At 43.1% G+C, this 23,218-nt stretch overlaps 1 protein-coding gene across 1 annotated transcript in view; it reads left to right on the forward strand.

The window, feature by feature from the left end:
* Window positions 1-8,760: 8,760 nt before the first annotated feature.
* ELK3 (ETS transcription factor ELK3) overlaps window positions 8,761-23,218 on the forward strand; it is a 70,064-nt gene continuing 55,606 nt past the window's right edge. The window contains exon 1 of the mRNA XM_036866269.1: window positions 8,761-9,105. The gene's annotated coding sequence lies outside the window, so the exon portion shown is untranslated. The remainder of the gene's footprint in view (window positions 9,106-23,218) is intronic.

The raw sequence follows: 23,218 nt of genomic DNA on the forward strand, positions 1-23,218 counted from the left end.
TTTTTCTCCTTGAGTATCTATGATATTTATTCAAGAAATGTGTATTGCTGTGGAGATGAAGGGGGGAATGAATGTAATATTACCAAGTCTCACCCCCTCTTAAGAGTATCCACTGACACTTCCTGGGAAGAAGACGCTTCTCCCATTCATTTCACCCCAGCATCTGCTTCTGTCCTCAGAGCCCTCACAGGAGTCTACAGAAATCCTAGTTAATTTAAAGCTAGTTCAATAACACACCATTGCCCCAGCTTCCTTTACCTCCAAACCACGGTGCCTGGTTCCTGACAGCAGCCTGTAGATGGCGTTTCTCTTCTCCTCCATCCTGGGTTGCATCTGTAGTCTCATCAGCCTGTGGGTACACATGAGGCACTATGACCATGGACACCCCACTAATGACATTGTTGAACTTCTACATGCTGATGGGGGTACTCAGTACTGCACCTCCACTCACCCGAAACCCAGTCTTCTCTGGTTATTTCTCAGAATTCCAACTGCGGTGTCTTACACGAGCTGGCTGGGTAAACCCCCAGCCCACTAAATTACTCCTCTCTTTCCTGTCCAGTTTCAGAAACAACTGAGAGAGAAAGCAGGTGCCAGGCTGGTGGAGATCAAAATAATCGTCTTATTACTGATAACAGCTAGATCGGAGGATGATCCTCCCATCTACAGGCACAGGGAGCTGGCTGTCATTTCGCCCCCGGATTAAACTTACCTACCCGGGCCAAGCTGGAAACCTGCAGGCACCCTCAGCATGGAGAACAGAGACCGTGTGTTCTTGGGACAAGCGGGTTCCAAAAGAGGGGGCAGGTGGGAGCTGAGCCAAGTGTTGCAGTTTCTATTCCTAAACTTGCCAGTCAGAGAACTTCCCTCTCCCTTTCCTACTGGAGAGCCTTCCAGACAGAAACATGAAGGCTTATTCCCTCTTGTTCTTTGTTCTCTGGCTTCCTTGTTCAGGGGCTTCCTCATGACTACAAGGAATGTCAGGTTGCATGCCCTCTAATCTCGGTGCTGGACCCCAGGCAGAAGGTGTGCCTGGGTTCAGAATACCCCTAAATTTCGCAGGAAACAACTTCATTTGTTTTGATTTTGCGTCAGAATCCCCCCCTTGGCTCCAGCCTCCCCAAACAAAGCCTGTCCCCCTATGCAAATAGACCCTTGAGAAGGAATTGAATTATTATGCTTGTGCCTGGGAGCTTCTACTCCCTCTGAAGACCCCTGTGCTACCATCATCTCTGGTAAGCCTGGTCATGGCCCCAGGCCTTCCTTTGCTGCTCTCAAAGCACTATTCTCATTTGAGTTTCAGGATTTTTCAAAGGTGATAATCAGCCTCCAATTTATTAGATTTTTCCACCATTAAGGAGTTGGTCTTGAAATCCCCCGAACCACCCCTTGCCCATCTTTGCCATTAAAGCACAGCATGACCTCCTGCCCATGGGGCATTGCCTGGGTTTCTGTGACTCTAATGCTGTGGGAAAAGAAAGACTGCAGTTTCCTTCAAAGTCTTGCCCAACACCTTCTAGGATCAAAACAAGAGATGAAGTGCCCTGTTTTCTTGATCTACACATTTAAAATCCAAAGCAGCTGTTTACACAGGAACTCTGGGCATCACTGAAAGAAAAAAGGCCCAAGACCATTTGTACCTTTCTGGACAAGTCAGATTTCTATTATGTAGGAAATGATTTTGACCAGTAGCTGGTCAGGACAGTTTCTCAGTTGTATTCATCCTGGAAATAACAACAGTGACTCACAGTTTTTGGAGTTGTGACACCCTATCACTGTGTTTTAATCTCCTTTCCTTTGTAATGCTACAATGTGGATTTGGGGATACAAAGTGTGAGAATACAAAGTATTAATAAATTTCAATCAATTGTGAATTTAAAAAATCTAAAGCTTGGAATCAGTGTTAATTCCTTCCAAATGTCATCAGTTATTCTCCCTCCTAGTGATTGTTCACATGCCTCAGTACTGTACAATATCATTTACAAAACTTCATGGCGTATCACTCCTTTTAGGTTGGCCAAAAAGTTCCTTTGGTTTTTAAGTAAAAATAAAAGACACATTTTTCATTTTCACCAAGAACTTTATTGAACAACATATTCACCCTTTTGTTCCACTACCTTCTGCCATTTGTCAGGAACTTCATAATTCCATCTTCCCAAAACTTTTTATCTTTTTGAGCAAAGAAATGTTCCAGGTGCCTTTTATAGTCTTCCAGGGAATTGAAATTTTTTCCATTAAGAGAATTTTGTAAAGACCAAAATAAATGGAAATCCGAAGGTGCAATGTCTAGTGAATATGGCTGATGAATCAGAACTTCCCAGCCAAGCTGTAACAGTTTTTGCCTGGTCATCAAAGAAACATGCGGTCTTGCGTTACCCTGATGGAAGATTATGCGTTTTCTATTGACTAATTCTGGACGCTTTTCGTCAAGTGCTTCTTTCAGTTGGTCTAATTAGGAGCAGTACTTGTTGGAATTAATCGTTTGGTTTTCTGGAAGGAGCTCATAATAGAGGACTCCCTTCCAATCCCACCACATACACAACATCACCTTCTTTGGATGAAGACCGGCGTTTGGTGTGGTTGGTGGCAGTTCATTTCGCTTGCCCCGTGATCTCTTCCATTCCACATTATTGTACAGTATCCACTTTTCATTGCCTGTCACAATTTGTTTTAAAAATGGAACGTTTTCATTACTTTTAAGCAGAGAATTGCATGGGGAAATATGTTCAAGAAGTTTTTTTTTTCTTAACTTATGTGGAACCCAAACATCAAAGCGATTCACGTAACCAAGCTGGTGCAAATGATTTTCAACACTTGATTTGGACATTTTGAGTATGTTGGCTATCTCCCAAGTGGTATAACGTTGACTGTTCTCAATTAATGTCTTGATTTGATCGCTATCAACTTCAACTGCTCTACCCGACTGTGGAGCATCGTCCAGTGAGAAATCTCCAGCACGAAACTTCACAGACCACTTTTGACGCGTTCGATCAGTCATAACACCTTCTCCATATGCAGCACGTATCTTTCTTTGCGTTTCAGTTGTGTTTTTACCTTTCTTGAAATAATAAAGCATAATATGCCGAAAATGTTGCTTTATTTTCTGCCATCTTAAAATGGCTACACAAAAATTCACCAATTTTGATAAGTTTTTTTTTAAAATGCACACTGATATGACAGCTGTCACAATACAATCTAACAAAATTTTTCCAATTAAGTTAAAGGCAACTAAGTGCTACTAGAGCCATCTTAAAGAAAAAAACCAAACGAACTTTTTGGCCAACCCAATATTACTGATGAATTGATTGATTAAAAAAAATTTGTTAGCACTTTCTTTGCAGGCATTTGGGATAATGCTAAGTGGTAAGGTTCAAACCCTGTGTGGTGGGGATGCAGGAGAAATGGGCCATGGACTTCATCTGGTGGATCTTGGAAGACTTCTTGGATGAGGTGGGGTTTGAGCTTAGTCTAAAGGGTGAGTAAGACATTTACAAGGGTTTCATAAGGAGAGAGGTCATCTGGGTGGAGCATTGGAGATACAGAGATTCTTGGACTCAACCTCAGAATCTCAGGGGTGAGGCCCTGGTACGTATGGTTCTGAGATGTAACCAGGGCTGGGAACTCAGGTTTATTCAGAGACCAGAGAAAAGTCTGAAAGGCTGTCTCCGGGGCTAGGAGAGTCCAAGCCAGCTATTCTCCACCTCAGAAGAAGATCGAATAAGAGGAATTAAATGAAGCACAACAACTTGGTTTCCTCTGAAGATGAAGTTCCTGGATGTGAAGTTTGTTAAAGACACTAAGATTTTTACCCCATATGGCAAGGAAAGGCCTTCTTCGGAATCAGAAAGAAAATGCAGTTAAAACCAAACCAAAAAATGGGGCAAAATCCCATTTGTCTCAAATGGCCTATGCCAGGGGTTGACAAACTTTTTCTGTAAAGAATCAGAAAGTAAATATTTTCAGCTTTATAGACCATAACAGTCTTTGTCACAACTATTCAACTCTGCCACTGTAGCACAAAAGCCGTGTTGGGTAACGCGTAAGTGAGTGAGTGTGGCTCCGTTCCAGCAAAGCTTTATTTATGGACACTGAAATTTGAATTTCATATAATTTTTACATGTTACGAAATATTATTCTTCCTTTGATTTGTTTTCAACTGCTTAAACATGTAAATTCTTATTGTTTACTAGAGCCAGGAGATAGAAACAACCCAAATGTCCATCAACCGATGAATGGTTAAAAAAAAAAAATGTGGTGTATTTACACAATGGAATATTATTCAGCCTTGAAAAGGAAGGAACTCCTGTCACATGATGCACCATGGATGAACTTTTGACATTATGCTAAGTGAAATAAAGAAGTCACAAAAAAGATAAATACTGTATATAATCCCACTTATATGAGGTACCTAAAGTAGTCAAATTCATAGAAACAGAAAGTAGAATCGTGGTTGCCAGGGGCTGGGGTAAGAGAGAATGGAGCATTGTGTTTAATGGGTAGAGAGTTTCAGTTTTGAAACTTTTGAAAAGATTCTACAGATCAGTAGCACCACAATGTGAATATACTTAACACCCTACTGTACTGAACACTTAACAACAATTTAGATGGTAAATTTTATGTTATGATTTTTACCACAATTAAACATTTTTTTAAAAAGAAAAAAGTTAATTCTTACCTTGAAAGTCATAGAAACGTGCAGTAGCTTGCCAACCTCTGGCCTATCAATGGCCAGTCTGAGGGCAAAAAAGATGGTCCAAATCAATGCTTCTCAAATGTCCCCACTGAAAGATCTCTAACAATGCAAAAGGGAGAATGCAGACTCCCAGTGGGGTCTTCCTGCAAGTCTATAAACTTATTTTAAATACTCTTTCAAATGAGGTTCATGAAATTTTTTGAATCCTAGTCCATAACACATGTTGTTTTAATGTAAAATGGGCATTCACTGTAAAAATCAGTAAAAACTGATGTTCATGCAGGCTCAGAGAGGGTGAGTGACTTAGTCAAGGTCACAGAGCTAGAACAAGTCAGTATGGGACTGGATCCCAAAATTCCTGATTCCAAATGTATACTTGCCACCTGAGTGGGCTGCCCTCCCATCACGCTTTGGCTGTCTATTCCCAACTCCTACCCGCATCCCCCTCAACGCTGAGGCAGTCTCCAAAGTACTGAGGCAAACCGCTTTTGAGTTTCTACCAAAATTCATCAATTCATAAGTTTAATACCATCAATTCATACGTTTCATATATTATTTGTTCTGCTATGTTCTAGAATATTTTAGTTTGATATATTCTAAAACTCATTTTTTTTCTGTCCTATCTAATTATACTTCCTTATCCATCTGTATTTTTTTAAACCATCCACAGCATCCCATTCTGTTATACATTATGGAATGTTAAATTATGAGGGAACAAAGAGATTTGTTGTCTTTGTATACCCAACATCCATTTTCTCTTATGGTAGATTATATTATTTGTTCAGAATTCTCCCTTTTTCCCTCCTTTTCCTTCTCCCTGTCCCATTGACTTTAGACTTGGCCATATGACTTGCTTTCTTCACTGGGTTGTGAGTTGACATGAGGGTGTGCTAGTCCTAAGTAGAGGTTTTAAGAGGCCTCCATGTGTCTCCACTCACTTCTCTTGAGCTCCTGCCCTTCCAGAAAGCCACGTGTCCAATATTGGGCCCATTCCTTCAGTGTGGGTCCAAGAATGAGAAAAACATGTGAAGCAAACATGAACCCAGCCAACCAAGACCCATTTGTTGTTTAAGCAAGTCAGTGAGTGTTGGGGTTGTTTGTTACACAGTATTATACTAGCAAAAGCTGACTAATACACTCCTTCTTTTGGAACCAGGGTTTTGATTTTCTTCAGGAGACTCAGCCCCCACCTCCACTCTTCATCTGTAGGGTTTATCTGAGCTGATCCTCCTCCATCCTGCCCAAGCACCCTCCAACACATCACACTGACTAACTCCAATCTCTGGTAAGATGTCTGCTGTTCTTATCAAAGCTGAGAGAGCCTCATTCTCTCTTGGCTGGCAGAAATGAATGACCCTGTCACCTGCTATAAAGGATTCCTGAAGAAATTTCACTCATAACCCATATAATCCTAACTCCTATCTGTTTTATAACAGAAGCATAAAAATAGTGTGGATCATACAATACTAAATGCCACATCTCTTGGCTACTTTTTGATAGTGAGAAGGAAAGCACAAAAAACAAATAGCAGACGTTATGAACTGAATGTTAATGTCTCCACTAAATTCATGTTAAAACCCTAACCCCCAATGGGATGGTATTAAGAAGCTGGGCCTTTGGGAGATAATTAGGTTTAGTTGAGGTCCTGAGGGTGGAGCTCCCATGATGGGATTAGTGCCCTTTATGAAAAGAGACACCAAAGAGTTTGCTTCCTCTCTCTCTTTCTCCTTCCACATGTGTGTATGGAGGAAAGGCCATGTGGGGACACAGCAAGAGGCGGCCCTTTACAAGCCAGGAAGAGGGACCTCACCAAGAACCAAATCTGCTGGCACCTTTATCTTAGACTTCCCAGCCTCCAGAACTGTGAGAAATAAATGTCTGTTGTTTAAGCCACCCAATCTAAGGCATTTATTATAGCAGCCTGAGCAAAGACAGCAGAAGCTGTCTTATGCAAGGTACAGAAGCTGCAGACACCTACAAGTAAAATTTATTCCCCATGCCTTGGGGAAGAGCAGTGTCAGCTCTGAGTTATTCATTCTAACAAAGAGCTTGGCGTAGTGGTATGGACAACCTAAAACACCAGGAAAACTTAAGGAGGTCTTCATTTGGTCTGGGAAATGCCAAGGCTGCCCATGAGTGTTTCAGGGGTGCCTTAGACAAAGAGGCATTTCTTCAAAACAATTAAAGCCTGATGAAAACATGTACACCTTTTCTCTCTTACATATTAGGATTCAACAAAGATTTGTTGTGAAGATGTACAATAAAAATCATGAAAGTCACTGGTTTAAGATATGCTTGGCTTTGGTATACACTTTTTAGATAAAGCAACACAGTGTTCTGAAATGTATGTGTGAGATATTTTCTCCCTGAGAAGGAAAATAAAATAAGTTTACATTCTCCCAGTCCACAGCTGGATCACACAGGGACACAGTGAGCTCTGCTGAGTGACAGCAGAAGCCCAGTAGGGATTAAAACAATAATCCCTAAAGTGTAAAATTAGCTGTGGAAAATCAAGGGTTGATAAACAGCCCTCTTCCCCATATCTTCTCCTTCTTCTCTACTCCCCTACCTTTCCCCCAGCCCCCCACACCTCATGTTTTCCCACCCTTCTTAGAGGTCTGGTGGGCCTTGTCCCACTTCTCAGTGAACTATCCATGCCAGCCCCAAAGCAAATGCTGCCAGCTGACTGTCCTATGAGTCAGGTGCCCTGACCTGGTACTAACTAGAGTAAAATACAACCCTGCCCTTAGAAGCCCACAGTTAGTAATAGTGAGAGATTCGTAAACAAATAATCAGAAAGGTTGCAGAAATAAGAAACAAATAAGCAAGTGGAGGAGCTCTCAGAATGCCATCCTTTGGAAAGCACTCACGCCCCTGGCTCCCAGGGAAGCTGACTTAATTGGTTTGGGTTGTGTATAGAGATCAATTGATTTCAAAACACTCCCCAGGTGATTCTAACTTTAGCCAGGGCTGAGAACCACCCCAGGCGTATTGAATCAGGAACGCTGGCGGTGAGGTTAAAACCTGTGTTTTAACAAGCCCCCCACGTGATGCTGGTGCACGCTCAAGTTTGGGAGCCGCTGGTCTGCGCTGCTAAGGGGTGGAGGCATGGGAATGGAGGGGTCCAAAAGGGGAGCAGTTGGGGCTGGCGCACAGGGCTGGGATGAGGGACTCTTCCACCGGCACCCTCCTCCCTCCTCTAAGCCTCAGGGCAGTGGACAAGCTCTCCCGTCCGAGCCTGGCCTGAGCCCTTCGGGGTGGGCGGTCCTTGAGGGATAGTGTGGTGTGGAGTCCGGTTTTGAGACCACGGAGCCTCCCTCGGAAGCCTCAGTCACTCGGCTCCGTGGCCGCTGCTCATTTCGCTCCGGAGTCCCTTAGCAGGCAGGAAAGTTTGGGCCTGTGACGGGCCATAGAGAACGGCCAGAAAGGGCTCTTCCTGGAGAATGCTGGCTTCCAGTTTACGGCTTCTCATCCTTTTCCCCAAAGTGGGCCCCCTACTCTGAGCGCTGGCTTTTTTTTTTTTTTTTTTTTTAAAATCCCAGACAGGAACTGTGTCCATCCCCTGACAAAACCCGTGCCTCCTTTTCTGCACATGCAACATCTTCTCATCCTAAGCAATCACGCCCCCACCCACGAGCAAAGCAGCCCTCAGCCCAGAGCACCCGGACCCCACTCCCGATGCCCCCTGGCCCTACAACTCTTCCATCCCAGCTGACAGAAAACAGAGAGTCCAGCGGCCTCCCCACTTCGGGCCTCCCCGCCCAGACCGACCGACCGGGCAGGGCAAGACCCCACTGCTGGGCCCAGCGCGGTCCCCAGCACAGGGACCCCTGGGGGGAGAAGAGGGATCCCCCGTCTCGCCACAACCCAAGCTCAGCCCCTCGGCGCGCCGGGGGCGGCTTCTCTGCGTTTCTGGCCGAGCTGCCCGCCCCCCCGTGGGGAGGGGCTGCGGCCACGCGGAGTCGCCCGGGGTCCGGAGGCTCCTCCCCGGGGGTGGCCGAGCAGGAAGCGGGGAGCGCGGCGGGCGGGGGCGCGGTGCGGGGCCCCAGGCGGCGGAGTATGCGCGGGCCTCGGCGGCCAGCCCCGGCGCACAGCCGCGGCCGGGGCGCGCGGCGCGGGGCGGAAAAGCCTGTTTACACAGACTGCACACCGCCTGGGGAATAATGCAGTAAAGGAAGTGAGCCGGCTCGGCCTGACTGCTCCAACTTCCTGCTCTCACACACACCAGAGGAAAAAAAAAAAAAAAAAAGAGGAGCGAGAGAAAGAAAAAAAAAAGGGGAAAAAACAGGATCTCATTACAAGAGCAACAGACCGTCTGCAGACGCCTGTCAGCATGGAAAGTCGGGGACTTTCGCCCGGTTCCTCCTAGAAATTCCCCCGAAGAAGGATCTTGAAAACTCCCCCGCATCTGGGTATGTAGTAGGGTCCGTGCCTGTTGCTCGGACAGTTGCAAAGTTTCGTGGGGCTTGGTTTTTTTCTTTCTTTCTTCTCTCGGGCTTGGTGGGGGTGGGGCGGGTGGGCACCGCGTCGGAGGCTGCAGGCCCGGGGCTGGGGGCGGCCGCGGGGAGTGGGCGCAGCTGGGATGCTCCTGCGCCGGGTCCGCGCGCCGGCCCGGGGGCTACGGCCACCCGGCGATGGCACACCCCGCCCTGGGCTGCGCTGCGAGCCCGGAGGAGGGGGCGCGCGGGGGAGCGGGGGGCGGTGAGACTTGGGGTCCCCCTGGGAGGAACGGTGACTGGAGCGGGCTGCGTGCCTGGAGGCTGGACCACCGCTGACCTAGCCGGGGCTGGGGCTCTCCTCGGGGTGGCAGTGGGCACCGACGCTCGGATTCAGGGAGAGGACAGGGGTGGAGAGGGAAGCGGAGGGCGTAGGGAGCCAAGCCGCGGGGCTGGGGGCCGCGTCCCCTCTCGCTCGGCAGGTGACCCCCGCCCGGGTCCCCGCCCCAGGCGCACGCCCAGCCGGACCTTTAAAAGCCGGTGGAGTCATTACCGGGCATGGTTTTGGAGTAGGACCGGTTAGGAGATGGTCTTGGAGCCCCCAGCACTTTGGGATGGGGCTCTTCAGCTTGCATCTGAATGTTGGCCTGTAATGCTTCCGTAACTTGTTGGGGGAGGAATTACAATTTTGGAGGACTAAAAAAAAAAAAAAAAAAAAAAAAAAAAAATTAGAGGTCTCGGTTTTGTTACGTTTTCTGAACCGAATCGTCCTAAGGACAAGCTGCAGTTAGGCGGCGATGGAGGTGGGAGAAAGAAATGTTATTTCAGAAACTGCAAAAGGGGCTTTTTAGAAGGAAAAAAAAAAAAAAGAGTGTCGGGAGAGTTTCTGGCTTGTCTGGAAACGGCAAGACTAATTGCCATGCGCTTCCGCTTTGAAACTGGCAGCAGACAGCATCTTGAAAATGACTCACTAGAGGAGCTCACAAAGAAACTGTGGTTTGCTCCTTCTCAGGTTTATGTATTTGTGCCTTTTACAGTTTCCTTTGTAGTGTTCGAGGGGTCACCCGCCCCTTCCCCGCCGGCCCCCTCCCACCCTCCCGCTTTTGGAAGTCCCTGGCGGGTCTTTAACTCCCCCCAGCACCCCAGCCGGGAGGCGGGGGGACGCTGGGGGAGGCAGAGTTGTTTTTGGAGTTGGCTGGGGAGAGGGTTAAAGGGATTCTGCTGCTGCAGGGGGAAAAAGTTCCCTGAATTTTCCACTGGCTGCTGCAGGAAGAGAGAGCCCCTGTAGTCATTGCTAAGTAATGTCTGCACACACACCAACTAATCTCATTAGGAGTTTCCGCTGCTCGGCACAGGAGGGGTTTTGTGCAGCCACTGTCAGCTGGGGGAGCCCTGCGCTGGAGAGGGAGACAAGTTACGGCTTTATTTACTTAGAGGGGCAGCCGCCCAACGAACCTTTTCAGGGCAGCATCTTGAAAACTTTGAAGTCATTTTGGCCATTTTGGATTTCGAACTTACAGGTTTTTCTCTCCCAGGTGTGTGTGTGTGTGGGTGTTTTCTATTGCCCAAGCACCTCAAACCCACCCATCCTCTCGCGTCTGTGCTTCACTCCTGGCGGGGGAGGGCGGAGGTGACGAGAAACCAAGCATGTTCCGGGCATCTATTAATGAGCTCAAATTGATTTCTGAGCCTTACTGCCAAACAAAATACCCTCCAATCTCTCTCCCTTTTCTTCTGTCTCTCTGTGACACACACTTATTTGGGAAAGGTCAATTATGAGTTTCAATTTATGGGGATTATAAAATTACAAATTGTGTTAGGAGGGCACGTGGGTCAGACAGTTAAGAAGACTGTCCCTAAGTGTTTTTGGAGTTTCCAATAATGATCCTGCCTGCAAAAACCCCTGATGGTCATTCTATGCCAAATATAGCAAAGGCCTTCTGGCCTTTTTTTTTAAAAAACCTTTTAAATGTTGGAAATGTGTAGAGTTACTAAAAAGGGTAAAGAATTTTAAGGAACCTGATTGGAACTGTGGGGCTCCTTTATTGACAAGGACACACTGCTCTCTTGAGGGTTTTTTAAGGTGTCCGTGTTTCTTTTCTGGTGGCAAAGCATGTCCTAAAAACAACCCTAACAGCCCGAGCAGGGTGTGAGTCAGTGGACATGAGTACAGGATGTCCCTAACACCGCACCTGGCACAGAGTAGATGCTCAGTAAATTGTTGCATTGAAAGCTGTGAGTAGGATAACAGAACTTATATTAAGTAGATAAGGAAAAAAGCTTTCCAAAGCCAACATCACTTTGCATGACCATTCCTTAAGGATGAAGGTTGTTAAGTATTCTTTCAAGACTACATTTCCTTCAAAATAAAAAGGGGATAATTATAGTTCTTCATTCTGATAATTTATTATTTGGAATGAATAATGTTCGTTTATATCAATAGTTCTCAACTGGGAGTTATTTTGCTGCCCAAGGGACTTTTGGCAGTATCTGGAGACATTTTGGTTGTTATAATCAGAGGGGGTTCTACTGGCATCTAGTGAGTAGAGGTCAGGGATGCTGCTAAACATCCAATAATGCCCACAAAGAATTTTCTAGCCCAAAATGTCAGGAGTACCCGGATTGAGAAACTCTTGTTTACATTAATGATGATGATAACTTTTATATGCATTCATTCAAGGAATAGGACATTTAAACATCATCACTGGCACTTTTCTGCCATGTGAATAAGACAGTATGCATGAATTTTCTCTCTTTTCGGTCAGTAATATGTGTGGAATGACATGTAAATAATGACAGTGTGATGGTGTACCTTTGTGAGCTGAATTAGACCATCTCTGAACCTCACTCACTTGGTACTAATGCTTTTTAGACCAGAAAGGCAATAGCCCAGATGGGGGAGAGCAGCCCCATTTGAATTTTGAAGTTTGCTAAACATTTATTAAAGCCCTCCTCTTTTTCTTATTTAAAAAAATTTTATTAATTCAAACCTGGTAATGTACAATAACAGTAACCCTGAGATCATATAGTGAAATTTATATTTGTAATAACTCTTTAGAACTTTTCCTGAAATCGGTTTTAAAGGGCTTCCAGGCAGTGCGTATAAATTAAAATATTCCTTTCTTAGCTGTCAGGTATCGGATTTTGTGCGTCCTGTGCTACCCAATTATGTATCTGTAGGATTCAAAAAACCAATATGGTTGCAAAACATTACCTAAGACAAAACAAACCCAAAACACTTTAAAAAAAATTATCTAAGGATGTGACTTCCTGGAGTAAAGTCTTTTTTCCCTGATGGTGAGTTATTGCTTACTAATTAACGGCTTTACTCCCTTCCAGTCCCAGGGAATGAGTCAGCCATCTTCATGTTTCCTAGACCTGGGGTTCCTCATTACACTTTGGACAGAGGACCCATTTCTTTTATTCTGGCTGTGACCTGGCTGTAGGCAGCTGGCTTCTGCCCGTAAGGGCCGGTACCTGCACATATAGATGAGTGGTCCTGGTCATTTGTAGGAAGGACTCCACTCATGGCGAATTTTTCTGTATGTTTAAGGCAAGAGTATTTTATGTTTTATTATTTATCCATAATTACCCTTTGCCTTCGTAGATTGATGACATATTTGAGATTATATTAGTATAGCAATATTTTCTAAAGGTTCGTTGTTTTTTTCTGTTATAAAAAATATTAATATGAATTATCTTAGGAAGATGCAGAAAACCACAAAGAAAAAAAAAATAAACATCTCCCATAATCCCTCTGTTAACATTTTGGTGTATATTTTTCTGGTCTTTTAAAATACATATACACACAGCCGCACATGCACACACATAAAATTTTTAATTGGAGTCACACTATACTTTCTGTTTTGTAGCTTATTTTCAGTTAATGTATCATGTAACACAGTTTAATAACTGGTACTAAGACCAAAATTACCACACATAGAGCTCGTATTTATTGATCTAATAAATGTGTTGCTTCAACAGTGGATTGACATAATTTCTACGTGAACTTGTTCAGTGTTTTTGTCTCTGTGGCTCCAAGTAATGTTCTAAGAATGCTGCCCTCTTGAAAGACTGAATTCATATGTGCTGTGCAGTTTGGGATTTTGATGAGTTTCTCTATGATTTAAGGATGAGTCATGATCTGCAGTAGAATATCAAGATGTAGTAAAAGGAAGTCCAGGGTGCGACACATCAAAATAGAATGTTCAGTGATGAAAACAGAGAAACTAGGTTAGACCAAAAATACACCTTGAACTTCTCTAACTATAAAGGAGGGAGGAAGGTGCCTCTTGCACACTTGGTGACTCTTAATTATTACTGTTTCATTTTATATCAGTAAAGTTTCCAAACTTTGATATTGGTGTTTTAAGTAGATTTTCAGTTCAAGAGTACTGTTGCCCATGGCCAGTTTGAACTGAGATCATGTAGCTTTTTGGTTGAAACCATGGCAGTGAGAACATGAAAACTCCAGTTTTGCCACTTATAGTAGAGCCCCAGTAAATTGAATTATCAGAGTGTGCACGTGCGCACACTGTTTTTGTTTTATTTTTTATTAAGGTATAGTTGATTTACAATATCGTGCTAATTTCAGGTATACAGCTCAGTGATTCAGTTACACGTATATATATACCTATATATATTCTTTTTCAGATTCTTTTCCCTTATAGGTTATTACAAAATGTTGAATATAGTTCCCTGTGCTATACAGTGGGTCCTTGTTGGTTATCTATTTATATATAGTAGCATGTATATGTTAATCCCAACCTTCTAATTTGTCCCTTCCCACCCCCCTTTCCCCTTTGGTAACCATAAGTTTGTTTTCTATGTCTGGGGTGCGCTGTTAACAAATCCTAAGGGCCTTCAGTCTTTTAAGTAGAAATTTGACTCCTCATTATCCCTACCCACACAACCGAAATGAAAATGGCCTTTCATCCATTACTGGAAACTTACATATATGTCAGCAGTTTAAAAGTAAACTTTGAATTGATCATTTCAATAAGTTGTAATTTGGTTGATTTGCCACTAGGAATTACTCATTGACCACTTTATGTGTTTTAATTTACAGTTGCTGGAAAGTAATTATTAAATTAGGAATTAAATGGGATTATTTTATAATTGGCTGTGAGAGTTATTTGCATATTTTTAAAGAAATTAAGATGATGGTTATACTAATATATTCTGATCTGAATTGGACTAAAATGAATTTACTCACATACATGCTTTAAAAAGAAGTTCTAAAGCACACAGTATCCTAAGTCTTTTTAAAGCTACCATATCTAAGAACAATTCCTAATGTTCCAGGTATAAATATGGGAGTGATGGGGTAGGTATAAAACACATGTATCTGATACCTTCTCTTACACTATTTGGTGAGGTTAGGGGTCATTTACTCCAAACAATAGAATGAATCTGAGACTCTTGGTGTCTTTTACTTTCTTTCGCTGTTGTATAACTTATGTACATGAAACTGCACAGATCTTAAACGTTATTGTATACACCTATGTAATCCCCACCCCCTACCTCTAAGTAGAGAATATTTCCATCACCCCAAAACATTCCCTGGCTATTTTTAATTGTATTATGGCAATTTCATGACTCTACCATGTTATTATACCCCAGAGCACCTGGATAATATACTGCAGTATTTTTATTTAATCTACTTGGTTAAAAATAAATCAGCAGAATGTGTGGATTTCCTCATCATCCAATAAGAGGAAAAATCCCTTCTACAGTACTTAATATCACTTACGCCAACCAAAAGTAATATGTATGCTGCGGGGAAAACGTAGATTCCCTTAAAACCAGTTGTGTTTAGAGGATATCACTTAATCTCCCTGGACCTCAGTTTCCCTGGCTGGAGGGCAGAGTGGCTGGAGTACAGAGGTAGGGACGATCCCTTGCATCCCAAAGTCCTATTCTTCTATGCTCTTTTTTAGAATAAAGAACTTGAATTCTTCTAGGAGTTGTGAAAGTGTAAAGTGAATGTTTGCTGTCATCCCCAAAAAGCTGACTTTGAGACATATACAGCAATTTTTAAAAACTGTTTTGTGTTGAAATAAGGGATTCCCCTTAAGTTTCCCCTTCAATCCCATGTCGGCCCCTTATTGAATAAGGAACACCTGAGGGAAGGTCAGTATTAGCTGCTGTCCTTCCTTTCCTCCTCTTTTTGTGGTTTGTGACAGGCACCACTCATTTCTAAAGACTCACGACCGCCTCATTCTTGGGGACACCAGTGACTTGTCTCCAGGTTGGGTGCTGAGTAGGCCCCAAGATTTTGATCACCAGGTCAGGTCCCTACTCTATCCTCCTGATAGTCTTTGAAAATGCTGTCCATCTTCCACCGCTGGATCTGAGGGGTCCACATTTCCCCTCACCCCCTCCCTCTGGTCCCGCAGGCTAAAGCAATCCTTCAAGCTAAAGCAATCCTTCAAACACAGATCCGACCTTTTCGCTCCTCTGCTTACAATCTCCCAGTGGCTTCAGCTGGGATAGAGACCAAAAATCTTTAATGTAAGCAGCATGCTGTGATTTAGGCCAACTACACTGGCCTTTCCTCAATTCCTCAAATGTGTAACGTGCCCCCTGGCCACTGGGCCCTTCTAAATGCTGTTCTCTCTTCTGGGAATCCCCTCCTGGTCCTCCGCTACCATCGATTTCTCTCACTCCACTTTCGAGCCAGTGTGTAGTCATCTGTCAGGTCTCAGCTCAACCATCTCTTCCCTGGGGAAGCCTTTGCTGGTCCTCCAGACTAGATCTCCCCAGTCATCCATCCCTGGCCTTCGGAGTCCTTGCCACAGGCTTTATTTACAGGTTTCCTTGTTACCTGAATTCTCCCTCTGCAGATTCTTACTATCTAAACACAGGTACCAAACAGTTTCAGATATATATTTCTGGAGATAGGGCTGGTGTTTCTCATTATTCATTAATATTCCTTATCCAGAACTCAGGAACCAAGTAGATTTGATAGCAGGCTACCCTTTGCTATCTAAAGTCACTGTCCAAACCCTGGAATTCATTAGATTCGGAAACTGAGGGATATCTGTGCGTGTATGTATCAAGATGTGTTTCCCATCTGTCTTGCCCATCAGTCTGTAAGCTCCCTCTGGGCTTCATCTGCTATTCTCATCCTTGTGTTTATCCCAGCCCTTTGTACAATACCTGGCATTCGTTGAGTTAAAAGCAATCTGAAGGGGGAAAACTTTGTCACCATAGCTCCTCTCCCTGCATTTTGCCAGTGGACTTGATAAAGCACTTTATTGCTATGCCTAAATCCAACTCTTTCCTAGACAGTCAATTATTTGAATTAATAAGAGGCGTATCTCTTGGTTAAACCAAAGAGACAGCCAAGAAGATCCTGTGTAGAGGATATATCATTTTCCAGAATTTTTGTCCAGATTTGTAGGAAAAGTGAATGTACAGAGATCAGGTGTGTTAACATCTGAGAGGACAAACTTTAGCCCTATTGCTGATATCAGTGTTATACTCAGAATGGTTGGTTAACAGTTAGGTAATTTATAGGATAGTACAGCTTGAAAGAATCTCAATGTAAAGTTCTTTCCATGTTAAAATTAATCATTCTACAGCAAGCGTCATAGTCCTTTATCAAGACTTCAGTTGACCAAATTTTCATAGCTCCCTTGGACTGAGTTCTGTAATATTCACTGTTGAAATTGCTTCCTCACTTATACTAAAACCTGTGTGTGTAGCTTTTGTCCATAACCTTTTATAATTAATAAATGACATTTCTGATCGAGTTTTAAAATAATGACACTGCCTGTGTGATGATGGAAGGATGAATGATTAAATACCTAAATTGTTTTTGGTCGAGGGCTAGATCTGCTGTTAATTTCACCTGGGTTTTGCCGAGGAGTGGTTTGTTGATAGTCAAACCTTGATTAACCATAATGTGTAATTAAGCAGATATTTTTTCTCCCTGCACTTAATTGTCAGAAGAGAGATTAAGACAACCACCAGCACCACAACAGAATAAGCCCCAGAATTTATTCCAGGATGTGCTCCTGGGTAACTACAGGGTCTGTCTGTAGGAATTAACTGCAGGGATTCTTACGTTGTCTACACCTGTAAGTCCTCATCATATTCAGAATAGTGATACTAGGGCCCAGAATGATCAGAATGCTCTATTAGCTCTGTTAGGCAAGGGGAAGGGCTGTAGATGTGAGAACAATTTCCTAACACTAGTAGTTAAGAAGAATACATCTCTGGTTAATACTCAGTGAACTGGAAATGTAAGTTCCCCACTATCCCCCTACTGGAGTTTGGAAGGTTTGCATTTAGAGGCTAAAATATAAGCCATTGGTTGTTGGAGATAAGCATTGGCAGATGAGAGTGTGTGTGTGTGTGTGTGTGTGTGTGTGTGTGTGTGTAGTTGGGTGTGCCTCCATAGATGTAGCTACAAGAGCAATGCATGAGTCTACGAGAATGGAACAGTATGTGATCTCAGTGTTTGCTCCTTCTCTGTGGAGTCAGCCTTCTCATGTAGGATTCAAGCCCCACTTCTGTACAGAGGATTAGAGCATAAGGCAATGTTCGGTAAAGCTCTCCATCCCAAAGACTCATTATTTCATTGTGAGAACTCAAGACAGAACTTGGATTTTTGTGATAGTTTTCAGGAGAGGAGAAAGCTCGGATGCCTCATAATTTCAGCAAGCCCCATACAGAACACATAGGAAGGGACCAAACCATTTGGTATTATTTGAAGACTGTATGTGGAGGCGGCTCCTTCATCTTCTTGTATGGTCTTGCGTTTTGAAAGCCTCTGGAATCTAGAATTCATGAGTGTTGTGGGGAAGTTATTTTCGCTAATGTTCAAGCTCCAGACACTGATCATTTAGACCAGAGGGGGTTGGGTAGTAGAGCATGGCTGGGTTGTGTTTTTTTTTTTTTTCTTTTTAGAAACATTTTAGAACAAACATCTCCAAATTCTCCAAGTGACATTCTGAGACAGGGTTGGAACTGATTAAACCCCAGGCAGAGAGAGAGATGCTGTCACATCCGTGCTGAGCCTATAGAGGAGGGAAGAATGCCTGTTGATGGGCCCACTTCACCTCTGATAGTCGAGGCAAAACCAGAAGCATCGCCCAGCCAGCCACTCAGCATTCCTAACTTTGCTTCATTCACTTCTTTAGGCTCTTTAGCCCTAATTCTCAATTCTGCATTTATGACCTTGAGTACTTTTGAAGAGAGTTAACAATTTTTCAATGTACATTTTTTTTAAATGAACTCTTCTCCTGTTTTACTGTTTATTTTATTTATTTATTTTTTGGCCACACCGTGCAGCATGTGGGATCTTAGTTCCCCGACCAGGGATTGAACCCGTGCCCCGCTACATTGGGAGCGTGGAGTCTTAACCACTGGACCACCAGGGAAGTCCCCAACAATTTCTTAAAGTGAATTACTTTCATCACCGAAGTATATGCTGTTAAAAGATGTCTTGAATCAAACAAAATGACCCAAGAGTACTTGGGCTCTCAAAAGCTCCGTGTCTCACTCTCAAGAGCATTGCCCTGCTTTGATTTAAATCAGAGCTGAACCACAAGAACGGCATCTTCCTCTAGGCTTTGCCACATCCTTTGTTTTTGTTTTGTTTTGTTTTTTTTAACCTAAATATTAAGACCTACCAACTTGTCTTTAGGAAAGTAGAAACTTTAAGACCTTGATGTAGAAGATCGTACATGTACCAGATGATTAAAATGTACAGAAAGGGTGATTTTCTTTAGCAAAGGGGAAAGATCATCTAAAGCGGAAGCTGGCATTTGTTTTGTACAGTTAATATTTTCACGTGGAACAATTACTGGAAGAGTAAGCAGAGGAACAAGTCGTATGTGACATTTAAAAAAAGGGCTAAAGCCGACTTAGTGGATGGCAGATTCCCGAATGGGAATTAAGGGCTGTGAGGAGGCTTTAGGTACATATCTGATGTTGGATGCTGATGCCACCAACAGCCATTCTTTTCCGTGGGATGCTTTTGTTGACTTCTTGAAGGAAATATGTGTGCACAACATCAACCTGACACGAAAGAATGAACTCTCAGTCTTCCGCTTGATGACAGTTTCAATGTTATTTTGTTCACGTATTCATTGCAGTTTGGGGGTTAATCAACAGGTTTTAAGTATAATGTATTGGAGGAGATTATTTAGTTTTGAAATCACTCACTGTCTATTTTTGCAACAGTTTTTTTTTTTTTTTTTACAAATAATTGTACTCAACAGAAAAACCAAGATATTTTAAATGTGTTCCACTTACTGTAGTTTGTCTACAAGTCAGGCTAGATTTTAAATAGACATTCTGTGAAAAACAAGATGCCTTTTGCTTGCTATTTTAACTTAACGCCATTGTAGTTTTGCTTCATGTTAAAAAGAACTTTATTAGCAGTTATTTAAATTTGGAAGAAACTGCATTTTGGCACCGTACTTGTTATATGTAGCTAAACTTGATGCCTGTACAAAAATGTGGGAGAGAAATATGTATATGGAGACAGTAAAGCTATAAAAGGGAGAGTCTACCTTCATGACTTTAGATGCGGCTAAAATCCCCCACAGATGTCCACCACATGAGCAGGTGATGATATTTTGAAGGCTGCAGAGTCACTGTTTTTTATAGATCCCTTCCAATGTGAATATATTATCATACCAGATTTATGTATAAATGTTGAGGCCTAGAATTTGCATTTTCTAAACCATGCAAGAGTTTTGCCGAGAAGAGCACTGAAGAAAAGCGGTGGTGCTAAAGTGACCGCAGGATCTGGAAGAGTGCAGTTCTTTGCTTAGGTAACCACCCCTGGAAGGCAGCTCTTAGTGCTTCTCCAAAATCCCTAAAGAAGATGTCACACAAATACCAGTAACTCGTAACATTTTTGCAACAGTACTATATATAGTGGGGCCCGAAGACTAGCTAATGTCAATATTTTCCAAATCTTGACATTTCCAGAAACCAGCACATGTTGTGAAATGTTACACTTCAGAAAAAGGGGGAAAAAGGGTTTATAATACTATTAGCCATTTGCAAACTATCAGTTCAGATATGCTATATTGTAACATTTTAACACAGATCATATATTTCTAAACAATATCAAGATCGGCTAACTAGTATCATTTTCTATTTTTAAAAGACATGTAAAAAAAAAAAAAAAAAAGACATGTAAAATGGTTTCGGTAGACTTATTCCAGGAAGAGGGAAAGATAACTTTCCCAGGAGTGCTGATGTTAGGGACCATCTTCTTTAGTGACTTAAGCATCCAGACGTGATTGAAGAAATGATACTTTATTATTTTAAACTCTGTAGAGAAGACAAGAGAGTTCTCAGTTTTTCCGGGAAGACCACAGCTCTCTCCCTCTCCTGGCCGCTGCCAGGGCTCTCTGGGAAGGAAAGCTGGAAGGAGAGGGTCTGGGATTCCTGTTGCTCCAATCCCGTTCCCAAGATCAGTAGCCTGATGTGTCATGCGTGTGTGAGAAGCAGCCGCTGGTGAAGAGACATGTTCTGATGAGGGCATAAGTGAAGTAGAGACAGACTGAAACGAGCTGTGGGAGGCTTTGGTCAGACAGGGGGGCAGAAGCAATGATCACCATGGAGAGAGCTTGGTGGGGGGGCGGGACCAGAGATAAGGGCCACAGGGGGAGGAAAGACTCTGAGCCTTTCCCTCGGGGGGGGGACTGAGGGAGGTAGAAGTGCCTGCAGATGTTGGAGGTGGCTCAGACCAGGTGCATTCAGACCAGGGAAAGGGGAAGATGCACAGATCTTACCTTTCTGCCAGGAAATGACCGACGCTGCAGCTGGACTGGATCGCCGAGTGCAGCTGTGCAGATTTCCCGGTCCCCACGGTCCCCTGGGGATCCTTCTGAGAGGAAGGGATGGTGTCTCGGGCCACACCTGACCCCACCCGGGACTCCTTCCTCCCTGGCCCAGTGTGTGTGCACACGTGTGAGAGAGACAAGGCAGATGTGATGTTGACGATCATTTGTGTGGTTGGCATTTAAGGAACGGCACCGAGGAAAAAGGGCACTATTGTTAAGCAAAACATATTGCTGGTTGCCATTGATGGAAAAAGCGCACTGTCCAGATTTTTAATTAGCAGAGCCTAGGACATGAATTTTCTTTTATTCAACATGTTTTATCTTGCTTTTTTTTTTTTTTTTTTTTCTAATGTTTCCACTGGGTGGTGCTGCAGGAATTCCTACCTTTTGCCTTGGATCTACCCTTCCCAGAAAGACGCCTCTAAAGCATAATAGGAGGAAGTCCTGATTTAGAAAGATTTTACAGTTTCAACACAATAGAAGAGTTTGGAGGATGCTCTGGCAGGAAATGCTTCAGTTTCTGGATGTGGAAAAACTACCATCATTTTGTGTCATGCAAAAGTGTTCTTACCACACTGGGTATATACTTGTGGCCTTCACCAGCTTATTATTTAGCACAGAAAAGGTTTCAAGTTTATCTGAAAGGTTATGGTTTCATTCTAGTAGAAGTGGCATGGAAGATTTCCTTTATTTTCGATTTTCGTAAAACTAAACAAAGTAAGCAAATAAACATTTTCTGACGTGAAGGCAACCACAGATTTAAAAAATCTCTCTGTGAAGGCTTTATTTGAAGCTGAAGGCATTATTCCATTTTTATTTTAAAGATCACTTACACGATGTATTGATCAAAAGGATATCTTAGATTTTTACTCTTGAAATACTCTTAATTGTAAAAAGTCTTTTAGTTTGCTGACCTTCATGTATGGAGGGGGATAGGGTTGGCCTTGCTTAAGAAGTTGAAACAGAGAAGTTAACATCCCTGCCTGAGGTCACGCAACTCTTTAAGGTCATGGCTACGATGAGAATTTATATGTTCTGACTTCCAACGTTTCCCCTTGCACACAGGATCGAATTTTATTAATATCAACAGTACAAAAATTTAGGTAAAAGATTTTCCATTCAAAGGCCTATGAAATATAAGAATCAGGGGTAGTGTGTGTGGGGAAATACCCACTGGAAATTAGGGAGCTCATTAAATTGAAGCTCAAATTCAAGAACAGTTAGCAAGATCTTAAGTAAGTTTTACTGAATGCAAAACACCTTTTAAAATTTTATGTGCGTGTCATGAGATGCCATGAAATCCCAAATATGGCTTTCTTAGAACCTGAAAGAGGGCTTCTCCAGAGGTGTTTGTTTTTAAAGGAAACATTTTTAGCCCCTGCTGGGTGCTCACCAAGTCCCGTCAGTCTTGTCGTTTCATTGGGATCCCCAGCCTGTCCCTATTCGCAGTGCAGTGTTTCTCGTGGTACATGTCATTGTTACATGAAATGCATGCAGGTTTGGGGCCCCGCTGCGGGGCCAGGCGAGATCACCTACCTTTCATTTTCCACTTTCCTCCTCTTGTTCCACCATGCAGTGTGCACACACCGAACAAGAGGATGAGTCTTTCCTGCTGAGAAGGAGCTAGGTTACAGAAGGCACAGCTTCTCACGTCCTGTCTTCATCAAGAGGCAACCTCGATTATTTAGCATTGGATGAAACAGCTATGTATTTAAACCAATAGCAGATCTTTTTAAAGGGAAACTGGATTTTTAAAAAAAGTGATGGTGAGATGGGTTCAAATTTTCTTAAAAACAGAACCAGTTGGAACAACTGGAGTCACAGATGAGGCAAGCCAGTGATGAACAAGAAGACTTCCTGATTTGATTTCTCGTAGGAATGTTGTATCACCCTCTGTGTTAAAATGGGACTTTTCTCTTAGTAGCAGTGAGATGGGCATATAAGAAATGAAGCTTCTGCTGGGGGAACTATGTGTGGTGATTAAGAAGGTGGACTTTGGAGCCATGTGCCCTGTATAGAAGTCTCTGTTTTCCCAAAATGCTCCCGTGGCCGGAGCGTCTTACTCTACCTTGTTAAGTCATGCAGTATCAAATTCAGATAACGTGTATAAAGTGCTCAACACAATGCCTGGTACGTAGTAAATGCTCATCAAATGTTAGCGTTAAAAAAGAAAAGCTCCTATTTAAATAAGTAATGGATTTTTTTTGGTAGGAGCCCTATTCTTGAGAATTCCATGGACACTCAGTATTGGCTGGTGGGGGACGATATAGCTAACA

This window comes from Balaenoptera musculus, chromosome 10, assembly GCF_009873245.2.
Source record: "Balaenoptera musculus isolate JJ_BM4_2016_0621 chromosome 10, mBalMus1.pri.v3, whole genome shotgun sequence".
NCBI classification, from domain to species: Eukaryota; Metazoa; Chordata; class Mammalia; order Artiodactyla; family Balaenopteridae; genus Balaenoptera; species Balaenoptera musculus.